Source organism: Chelonoidis abingdonii, unplaced genomic scaffold (assembly GCF_003597395.2).
Source record: "Chelonoidis abingdonii isolate Lonesome George unplaced genomic scaffold, CheloAbing_2.0 scaffold0688, whole genome shotgun sequence".
Taxonomy (NCBI): Eukaryota; Metazoa; Chordata; order Testudines; family Testudinidae; genus Chelonoidis; species Chelonoidis abingdonii.
The window spans coordinates 1-8,485 of NW_027424949.1; the positions used below are offsets into that span (position 1 = coordinate 1).

The following is an 8,485-nucleotide window of genomic DNA, read 5'->3' on the forward strand; positions in this document are numbered from 1 at the left end:
CAATTACCAAAACCAAATATTGCTCACATGTAGCCCATAACCTCGAGCCAAATTAACTTTCTCCTTTAGTTTCACTCTTTAATGATATGCTATATTTCTTCTCGACCCAAACATTCTTGTACGACCTTATAGAGACATTATTTAGCAAAAGAGTCAAACCAGCTTCGCTGAAAATGTATATCTGACAGCTTCAATTCTTGCAATGCTTGCACAGGTGAGGATCATGCATTCTGTCATTTCATGGGGCTTCTTAAGATTTGGGGAACTTTTCTTTCCTAACATCTTCCCTTTTGTAGATTTTCAGAGGTGTTTCACCTCTCACTTCTTCATTTGAACCGCACAGTTACACCGCCAATTCTAATAGGAAAGTCTGGGAGGTCTCTAATTCATAAAGAAACAGACCAAAATTAGAAAAAAAGGAACAAAATGTTTTTATTTTTTAGTTATTAGGGGCTGAAATCTCTGCACCTCTCGGTCTTTGGATTCACATTGGGTGGACCTGTGCATCCAGTTTTAGGAACCCAGAAATGGCACAGATGTCAGCACGTTGGGCTAGCAGGTTTTGCAGGTACAGGGAGACTAGTGAGGCTTGCACAGCCCTGTCACCATGTGCTTCATTCCCCAGAGGGGATCACGCCAGGGTCCTGGCAGTTCAGTCTCTCTGGGCTATGTCTACACTGGCAGACTTACAGTGCGGGAGTTACAGTTGCTTGCTCAGAGAGTGCTGAGGAAAACCGCAGATTGTGTGTTCACACTGTCAGCTACCCGTGCAATAGGTGTGTTCACATTGCGGCACTTGCAGTAGATATTTCAGATCGGTGCACTCTGGTAGCTAGCCCACCGCCGCAGCATCTCTTCCTTTTCTGCTCCTAAGAGTTGTGGGAAGGCGGAGTGTGGTCGTGGGCATCCTGGGTCCTGTCCCAATACGCATGATGCATTGCTTGTATCCAGAAATCCCTGGCTTCCATCCACATTTTACGTGCTATCTTTCAATGGTTGGTGTACCTGCACAGTCTGCCTCTTTGGGCTGCAGGAAATGGATCCTGCACTTTGATCAATTATGCTGCCGCGTACTTAATACGTTCACAAATTGGCAGTGGAGTTATTCCTTAAACTACAAGGCAAGAGGAGTTCATTACTGAATTCTCGCCACACATAGAGCCTGACACGAGATTGCTTGTTGGCATTCACGGAGGGCGTGCTGACCACAGTGGAACACTGCTTTTTGGGCTTGGGAACAAGCACTGAGTGGTGGGATCACATCTCATGCCAATCGGGATGACAAGCAGGGCTGCAGAACTTTTGGATGAGGAAGACACATCATGGGACTTCTGTGATGAGCTTTGCTCCAAATCCTGCAGGCTAGGAAACGAGAATGAGAGTGCCCTGTTTTGGAGAAGTGTGCTGGCATTGCACGTGGAAAGCTGGCTACTCCAGACAGCTCACCAATCGTTTGCTAAAGCCAGTTTGAGTTGGGAAAGTCGACGATTGGACATGTGTTACAAAACGTGTTGAGGGCCATTAATTGCATCCTGCTCCAAAATGGACTGTGGACTCTGGCAGGGATTTGTGTGTCGACATTTGGATGGCTTTGCACAATGCGCTTCCCTAACTGTCAGAGGGGCGATAGATGGCACACATATTCCATTCTGGCAACCCAGACCTCCTAGTCATGGCGGTACATTAATCAGAAGGGGTACTTCTCTATGGTTTCTCCAGGCACTTGTGGAATCACCCGTGGGCATTTCACAGGCTGGTCTGGTAAAGACAGCACGCATCTTTCGGAACACTGGCCTGTTCAGGAAACTGGAAGCAGAGGTAACTTCTTCGCAGACCAGAAGATCACCGTGTGGGGAAGTGCAAAATGCCACTGGGTCCTGAAGAGACCCCTGCTACACTCTTAGTCCATGGCTATGAAGGCCATTCCATGGAGCACCTTTGACAGCAGTGAGAAGGCAGTTCAACACAGAGCTGAGAAGTGCAGAATGGACTTTGAGTTGTGCTTGCATTTATTTGTGAAGGGAAGAGTAAAAGCTTCACTCAGGGTCTGGACCACCATGAGGCTCAGCTCTGGAGGCTGAATTTTGAACAGCCAGAGACACAGGGGCTATTAGAGGGGCGGAGCGCGGGCATAAGGATCAGAGATTACCTTGAGGCACGCATATTGAAGCCTGAAAGCAGCTAATATTTGTTGCTATGCATGAGAGTGCAGTGCTTGTATGCTAGGAGGTGATTTGTTATCGGTGCAGACAAAGCCCTATGAAGGCTTAAGAAAAATTGCCTGTTGCGGTTTGCGAGGGCCTGTTTGCCTTTCAATATAATGGAATAAAGATTGCTTTCAAACCAATGATTCTTTTATAAAAAGCAACACCGGAGGAGAGACAGACAAACAACAAACAAAACATCAAGTACTGTACAGGATGGGTAAAAGGTTGCACTTTGTCTCAAGTAATTTTTCCTCTAACAGAAGATTTATTTTAAATTTATCAAAATAAGTCCATTTTAAATAGAAATAATTACAGGCCATCCCGGGATTCTTCTCTTCTCGTGCATGCTATTTCTCTCACATTTCCCTACTCTAAATTCCTTTGCAGTGAGGTTTACTTTCAGGATTAGCCACCATTTTCCAACAGAGTAGGAAGGGGCAGGTGAATGAGAACTAGAACGAAAACTTTCCAGTGTTCAATATGATTCAGGTTTATCACACAATCAGCTTCTTACTTACACTATTAACTTCTATGTTTTATTTCATTGTCAACTGATGACTAACATTGCCTTGAATGGGGAGACAATATAAACCGCTGATGGCTCAGGGTTTGTTTACATAGAAGGTGATGGGAGTTTAGGACAAGGTCAAGGGGAAAGCTAATGCCAACCACTTGCACCGTGGCTGCAGCTGCACTACAACTATTAATTGTCTCTGTTTACAACCAAGTCACTAACTGAGGCGCCAATGCCATGTGCAGCCCTAGTCCGATGGAGAGCCCAGGTAGTTTTTACCTCAGTGTAGCCTGTTGAGATCAAACCTCTTCTTCCCCTCTTCTCCTCTCGAACGAACATTCCGGCGTGAGGATAGCACACTCACTACAAACTCAAAACGCCAAGACAGAAGTTACAGAAAAATGAAAATTCACAGGAGCTGATCCTAACGCCAACGGGGAGTCGTGCGGCTTCTAAGAAGGCAGAAGCAGGCAACTCATCTAGGGAGTGCTGAGAGACCACGCTGAACATGGTGCAAAGGTCGACTCTGTGGGAATCACATTTGTGATTTTTTTTAAAACAAGCTTTGGCCAGCCGGAATCAAGTTCTCTCTATGTGGATTTCTTGATGTCTAATAAGGCTGGAGGTGCCAATTGAAGCTTTTCCCACATCAGAGCATGTGTAGGACGTCTCTCCCCTGTGGATTCTTGATGTGAGACGAGAGCTGAGCTATAACTGAAGCATTCCCCACACTCAGAGCACGTGTAGGGCACCTCCCCTGTGTGGATTCTCTGATGTGTGATCAGGGCAGAGCTCTGCTTAAACTCTTCCCACACTCAGCGCATGTGTAGGGGTCTCTCCTCTATGGATTGTCCCGATGTTCTGGTAAGGTTTGAGCTCTGACTGAAGCTTTTCCCACACTCAGAGCACATGTAGGGTCTTCTCCTGTGTGGCTTCTCTCATGTTTGATGAGGGTGAATGATCCATGAAGCGTTTCCCACACTCAGAGCATCCATAGGGTTTGTCAACTGTGTGAATTCTCTGGTGCATGCGAAGGGCTGATCTATAACTGAAGCATTTCCCACACTCCGGGAGTGTAGGGTGTCCATCCAGTATGGATTTGCTGATGTCTAATAAGGCTTGCAGCCCTGGTTGACAGCTTCCCACACACGAGCACTGTTAGGGTGTCTCTCGGTGTGGATTCGCTGATGTGAGATGGAGACTGAGTTATAACTGAAGCGTTTCCCACACTCAGAGCACTGTAGGGTTTTTCTCTGTGTGGTTTTCTGATGTCTAATAAGCTTTGAGTTCCGATTGAAGCTTTTCCTGCATCAGAGCATGTGTAGGCGTCTCTCTGTTGTGGATGCTCCTATGTCTGATAAGGTGTGAAGCCCGATTAAGAAGTTCCCACACTCAGAGCACATGTAGGGTTTCTCTCCTCTGTGGATTCCTCATGTGTGAAGAGGTCTGAGTTTCATTGAAGCTTTCCCACACTCATAGTAATGTAGCTTGTCTCTTCCAAGTTGATGCTCTCGTGTGTAATAAGGTCTGAGTGGCTACTTGAGTTTCCTCTGGCCGTGTCCTTAGCTCACAGGCATTTGTTCTTTCTGGGAGTGCACAACTCCCGGAAACATTCCCTTTAGGCCTTCCTGATAACGTCCCATGTGTTCTACTTGCTCAGCATCTTCCTGCTGGGGTGTCTCCTCGTTCTCACTCACCATTCTATCACCTGATGGGAGACGAGAGAATCCAGCACCGGTCACTCCCTGCACCACAAAGAAAGGAAATCTCAGACAGAGAATGGAAAAGGTGTGAACAAAGCAAAATATGTGTGGATCAAACCTATCAGGAGCTGATTTTCCCCAACCCTTCCCCAGAGGAGAAAGAGGAAGGAATCCGTTCTGGGTGTGCATCTCACCAGAACTTTCAGGGGAAAGTGAGATTGGTGAGGGACCTGCTGCCAACTGTCAGTCAGGATAGGTGGGAAGCCATAAATGACATCTGCCTAATGATTCCACATCTGCAGGAACAATCTCTGACTTGGAGTGCTTACAAACTTGGAGAGTCTTTGTAGGCATCCCAATGTTCCTGTATTCATGGAAGTTTTTGAGAGGGTTCACCCAATTCCTCACTGTGCAGACAGCTCTCGGGAGCCTTTTTTTCAGAGCCATAGAGGTCTGAGACCCACAGACTGTTCCCTTATTCCAGCTGCAAGATCACATCAGGTTTGGAAACTGGAAACCCTGGGAAGGGAAAGAAAACAAGGAAGGCATGGAATTTGTGGGATACTTGTCACAAGGAATATTCCATGGTTTTAACTCCTGCTCATTTTTAAGAGTAACATCCTAAGGCCGGCTTCCTTGGCTCAAAGTGGCAGAAGAGTTTATTATTATTATAATCATATTAATTATCTTAGTGCCTAAGAGCCAACGAACTGTGGGGCCCCTAGGCACAGCCAAACCAGAATAGAAGATGGACCATGCCCTGAAGAATTTACATCTAAATAGACAAGCAGACACAGATGGGGAAGAGGTGGAACCCACCAGCAAAGTGAACTATGTGAAGGCAGGGGGACAGATCTGATGAACGAGGTATAAATCTTGGCTATTGTATTTAATTTGTTATGACAGGGCAGTGTTTCCAGAAATTGCTGCTATTCTATGGCTTCAACACTCCTATTTCAACCTGTGAGCTCTGCCAACAGGCCCAGCTGAATGACACTCTTCTTCCGGACTGTCCTCATTCAACGCACAGGGAAAGTTTGCGCTGGGCAGACTTTTAAAACAGAGCAAGGTTTATTAGTTTCAACTGTAACGAAACACAGCACTGAAAGTCTTTAGATTAGGATACAGAAGCAAAGAAGACAATATAGTCCATACTGGCCAATGCCCTTGAGCCATGCTGCTGTAGAAAGTAGTTTGGTTTCCTTTCACTGTACCTGTCCATTTGTCTTCACTCCAATAGAGCTTCCTGCATCTGCGAGCCCAGTTCTTTCTGCTCCCAAAAAGATAACGAGTGCCTGTATGATTCACTCAGCCAAGGGGAGATCTTCCCGTGGACAAGTGACAATCATTCTCTTCTCTGTCGGGTATTCCATTGATGTAGGTTGGTCCCAGCCTGTCCTTAATGACCCATTCATATCACCCCATGACAGCTACGTGATGAAACACCTCATGTCTTCTGCTTTTTCTAATCATAGCAATACCAATCACAGAGGGAAACTGAGGTGTGTATTGGCACCACAGAAATATCACCAAAATTCCCACCTCTATCACACACACACTACTCACAGCCTTTGGAGAGAAAGCAAAGCACAGGAACTGGAGGTTAGTCCACTGAACACAGTGTAGGAGAAGCTGCAATCCTCAAACCTGGTCAAAAAGGAGAGACATGTGGGTCCCTAACAAAGAGAGGGGCTGGCTAGAGGCCTGATGCCTGAGTGGCCATTCTTTGAGCACCCCATGGAGGCAGGTCAGAGGCTTGGATGTCCCAAAACTGTGATCTCGCAAAAGCACATTCTGGGGAATTAGAAAATCTAGTGATTCAGGTGTAACAGGAGGGAGAATTAAATTCCCCCAGTGTGTGGAGAAGGCTGGGGAATTAAACACTGAAATTCACAGGAGCAACAGCCTCTAATTCTTCCAGAAAAGGAGAATGTAAGAAACAAGAACTGGGCCATGCAACCTCAGGAGGGACAAGCTAGAAGATCCCAGGACCCCAGAGGGAAGATAGCTTGTGGTTGCTGCAAATGGGGCGTGGGGGGGCCAAGAGTCTCTCCAAACTCTCACCCCTGTTGACACCGACCTGATTTCATGATCTTTGACCTAGTCGCACGTCTCATGGGCAACTTTATACTCGCTAGAGATAAAATGTCATTATCAGAGAATTCCTTATTAGCTTGGAACATGCATGGAGGGGGAAGGAGGTGAACATAGATAAATGGGCTATTAAGGGCAAGTCTACACTACAGCCTAGATCGACGCTCTGAGATCAAGCCACTGGTGGTCGATTTTGTGGGTCTAGTTCAGATCCACCAAATCAACCGCAGATTGACTGCAGATGGCTGTCCAGTCAACCCCTGTACTCTACCCGACTCTACCCCGATGCTCTCCCATCGACCCCCCGCAGCGCACACCTGGCAGTAACTCAACCTAAGTTATGTTCACTCCGGCTACATTATTCACGCAGCTGGAGTTGCGCAGCGTAGGTCAGCTGGCCACAGTACTGTAAACACAGCCTCAGCTTGCTACAGGTAAGGGCCTTATATTAGGTTGAGGCTTTGTAGGAGTGATTCTGCTGAAGTCTGGGATTTACCTGAAGAGGCCTCAGGATAAGGAGAGAATCCCAGGTGAGATATTTTGACTCCACATTTTGAAAAACTAACAAGTAACCACCAAGAGGTGCATTACCCCACAGGATTCTGAACGAAGAGGCGGCTTTAGCAGTTAGGTTGCTATGCAGTATCTCAGCAGTTGGGCCGCATTCATATATTAGAATTATAAGTGATGTAAATCATGAGTATTTATCCTTGATGCTTAATTATGGACTTCCCAAAGGCCACATATGGGTTGGGGCAGCTATTGACATTACTGTAATCAGAATAAAGGAGCAGATATGGTATATCGCCATCCTATTACCATAAGGAAGTGGATAAAACACCTCTCTTAGTTACCATTTTTTCATTTTGTCAGGTCACCGAGATAGTGTAAACTGAAGGAGGCCTTCTTCTGATGGGCTCCCTTGCCCCTCGATCTTTGTTTCCAGCGGTGTCCATAACTTGTAAGCATGCACAGTGCAAGACTCTCTTTACTATACTACGGTGATCAGACCACATGACACTGAATTCCATTTTGTTACCTGTATTTTTCCACAAACTGGACTGGGAATTGAGCTTGGAACAAAGGGTTCCTGCCATATGGAAAAACTACGTAAGGTGGGGTGTGACATCATCTCTTGGCCTCATTCCCCACACAAGAGAACTGGAAACACCTGAGGAACAAAGACTGAACTGGGGGAAGTGCTGGTTCCAGGGTAAACGAAATTCTAGCTTGTGTATGGAAACTTGGTGGACTGCTTGTATCATCAGTCAGGATGAGAAATTACTAATTCAAATTCCATCCATCTAGTATGTTAGGCTTAGTTTGAGTTTTTGGTTATTTGCTATGTAATCTGCTTTGATCTGTTTGCTATCAGTTATTATCACTTAAAATCTATCTTTCTGTAGTCAATAAACTTCTTTTATGCTTTATCTTAAGCAGTGTATTTTGAATAAAGTGTCCAGGGAGAATCTCAGCTTGGTTTGCACAAGCTTGCTGTGCATATCTTTCCCATATCGAGGGGAAGGTGAACTATATTAATGAGTTTACATTATACAGATCCTATGCAGTATAAGATGGTATAATTCTGGATTTCTACTACAGCAGGTGTGCAAGGTTGGGGAGCTGGGAAATTGGCGGTTGTCTTCTATCTGACCTTGAGTGGCTTAGGTAAAGCACTCAGGTAGCTTAGTTGGGTGTATGGTGCCACCTGCTGTCGTGTTGGGTGATAACAGGGCCTACAGAGGCTGGCTGAATCTCCAGCAAAGCAGTGTGAGAAGGGCCAGCCCAGCTTGGGCAAGACAGGCGATCCAGAGACCCCCCAAGACTGGCCATCCGTGTGACAACCTGTCAAGGTCTGCCATTCCCACTTTGAACTTTAGCGTCCAGAATGGTACGCTTTGCACTGTACACCCCTTCTAAACTCTAAGTCCTAGCTTAGGATTGGCTTATTAGCACTGCCACCAACC

The 8,485-nt window shown here is 46.1% G+C and overlaps 1 long non-coding RNA gene across 2 annotated transcripts in view; it reads right to left on the reverse strand.

Moving 5' to 3' along the window:
* Positions 1 to 4,833: 4,833 nt before the first annotated feature.
* LOC116833228 (uncharacterized) overlaps positions 4,834 to 8,485 on the reverse strand; it is a 17,965-nt gene continuing 14,313 nt past the window's right edge. For both annotated transcript variants that reach the window (XR_004375628.2, XR_012654967.1), the window contains 2 exons: positions 5,580 to 5,694; positions 4,834 to 4,943 (listed from right to left, as the gene is read on the reverse strand). This is a non-coding gene — a long non-coding RNA (uncharacterized LOC116833228). The remainder of the gene's footprint in view (positions 4,944 to 5,579; positions 5,695 to 8,485) is intronic.